Source organism: Arachis ipaensis, chromosome B5 (genome assembly GCF_059453495.1).
Source record: "Arachis ipaensis isolate K30076 ecotype BB chromosome B5, ASM5945349v1, whole genome shotgun sequence".
Taxonomy (NCBI): domain Eukaryota; kingdom Viridiplantae; phylum Streptophyta; class Magnoliopsida; order Fabales; family Fabaceae; genus Arachis; species Arachis ipaensis.
Genome location: NC_142440.1, coordinates 61,172,487 through 61,174,672, shown reverse-complemented (window position 1 = coordinate 61,174,672; position 2,186 = coordinate 61,172,487). Strand labels below are relative to the sequence as shown.

The 2,186-nt window shown below is 41.5% G+C and overlaps 1 non-coding gene across 1 annotated transcript; it reads left to right on the top strand.

Moving 5' to 3' along the window:
* Window positions 1-1,339: 1,339 nt before the first annotated feature.
* On the top strand, window positions 1,340-1,447 carry LOC148564380 (small nucleolar RNA R71). The gene has a single exon (XR_015884834.1). It is a non-coding gene; the product is annotated as a small nucleolar RNA R71 (small nucleolar RNA).
* Window positions 1,448-2,186: the final 739 nt, after the last annotated feature.

The window sequence follows — 2,186 nt, the reverse complement described above, 5'->3', positions numbered from 1 at the left end:
AATGGTCTTCTACCTTTACCAAGACATCCTCTACAAGTCCATAAGCCTGTTTCTTTGAATTATCTGCCATCTTTAGTGAGATTCTAGCAGCTTGTACCTCAATGATCCCTAGCTTCTCCATTACAGAGAGAGGCATGAGGTTTATGCTTGACCCTAGGTCACACAGAGCCTTCTCAAAGGTCATGGTGCCTATGGTACAAGGTATTGAGAACTTTCCAGGATCTTGTCTCTTCAGAGGTAATCTCTGCCTAGTCAAGTCATCCAGTTATTTGATGAGCAATGGAGGTTCATCCTCCCAAGTCTCATTACCAAACAACTTGGCATTTAGCTTCATGATTGCTCCAAGGTACTTAGTAACTTGCTCTTAAGTAATATCTTCATCTTCTTCAGAGGAAGAATACTCATCAAAGCTCATGAATGGCAGAAGTAAATTTAATGGAATCTCTATGGTCTCTGTGTGAGCCTCAAATTCCCATGGTTCCTCATCAGGGAACTCCATGGAGGTCAGTGGACGTCCATTGAGGTCTTCCTCAGTGGAGATCACTGCCTCTTCCTCCTCTCCAGGTTCGGCCATGTGAGACGTGTTTATGGCCTTGCACTCTCTCTTTGGATTCTCTTATGTATTGCTTGGGAGAGTACTAGGAGGGAGTTCAGTAATTTTCTTACTCAGCTGACCCACTTGTGCCTCTAAATTTCTAATGAAGGACCTTGTTTCAGTCATGAAACTTTGAGTGGTTTTGATTAGATCAGAAACTATGGTTGCTAAGTTAGAATGGCTCTTAGAATTCTCTGTCTGTTGCTGAGAAGATGATGGAAGAGGCTTGCTATTGCTAAACCTATTTCTTCCACCATTATTGTTGTTGAAGCCTTGTTGAGGCCTCTGTTGATCCTTCCATGAGAGGTTTGGATGATTTCTCCATGAAGGATTATAGGTGTTTCCATAGGGTTCTCCCATGTAATTCACCTCTTCCATTGCAGGGTTCTCAGGATCATAAGCTTCTTCTTCAGATGAAGCTTCTTTGGTACTGCCTGTTGCTGCTTGCATTCCAGATAGACTTTGAGAAATCATATTGACTTGCTGAGTCAATATTTTGTTCTGAGCCAATATGGCATTCAGAGTATCAATCTCAATAACTCCTTTCTTCTGACTTGTCCCATTATTCACAGGATTCCTTTCAGAGGTGTACATGAATTGGTTATTTGCAACCATTTCAATGAGTTCCTGAGCTTCTACAGGCATCTTCTTTAGATGAAGAGATCCTCCAGCAGAGCTGTCTAATGACATCTTGGACAGTTCAGACAGACCATCATAGAAGATACCTATGATGCTCCATTCTGAAAGCATGTCAGAAGGACACCTTCTAATTAATTTCTTGTATCTTTCCTAGGCTTCATAGAGGGATTCACCTTCCTTCTGTCTAAAGGTTTGGACTTCCACTCTAAGCTTGCTCAATTTTTGAGGTGGAAAGAACTTTGTCAAGAAGGCATTGACTAGCTTTTCCCAAGAGTTCAGGCTTTCTTTAGGTTGTGAATCCAACCATGTTCTAGCTCTGTCTCTTACAGCAAAGGGAAAAAGCATAAGCTTGTAGACCTCGGGATCAACCCCATTGGTCTTGACAGTGTCACAGATTTGCAAGAATTCAGCTAAGAACTGATGAGGATCTTCCAATGGAAGTCCATGAAACTTGCAATTCTGTTGCATCAGAGAAACTAATTGAGGCTTAAGCTCAAATTTGTTTGCTCCAATGGCAAGGATTGAGATGCTTCTCCCATAAAAGTCGGGAGTAGGTGCAGTAAAGTCACCAAGCAACTTCCTTGCATTGTTGGCATTGTTGTTTTCGGTTGCCATGATTTCTTCTTCCTTGAAAAGCTCTGTTAGGCCCTCTAGAGAGAATTGTGCTTTAACTTCTCTTAGCTTTCTCTTCAAGGTCCTTTCAGGTTCAGGATCAGCTTGAACAAGTATGCCTTTATCTTTGTTCCTGCTCATATGAAAGAGAAGAGAATAAGAAAGTAGGGAATCCTCTATGTCACAGTATAGAGATTCCTTGAGGTGTCAGAGGAAAAAAAGAATAGAAGGAGGAGGTAGATAGAAGAGAATTCAAACTTATTAAGAGGGATAGAGTTCGAATTCCACCTTGAGGAGGAGTGTTAGTCCCTTAAATAGAAAGATGTGAGAAGAGGGGAAG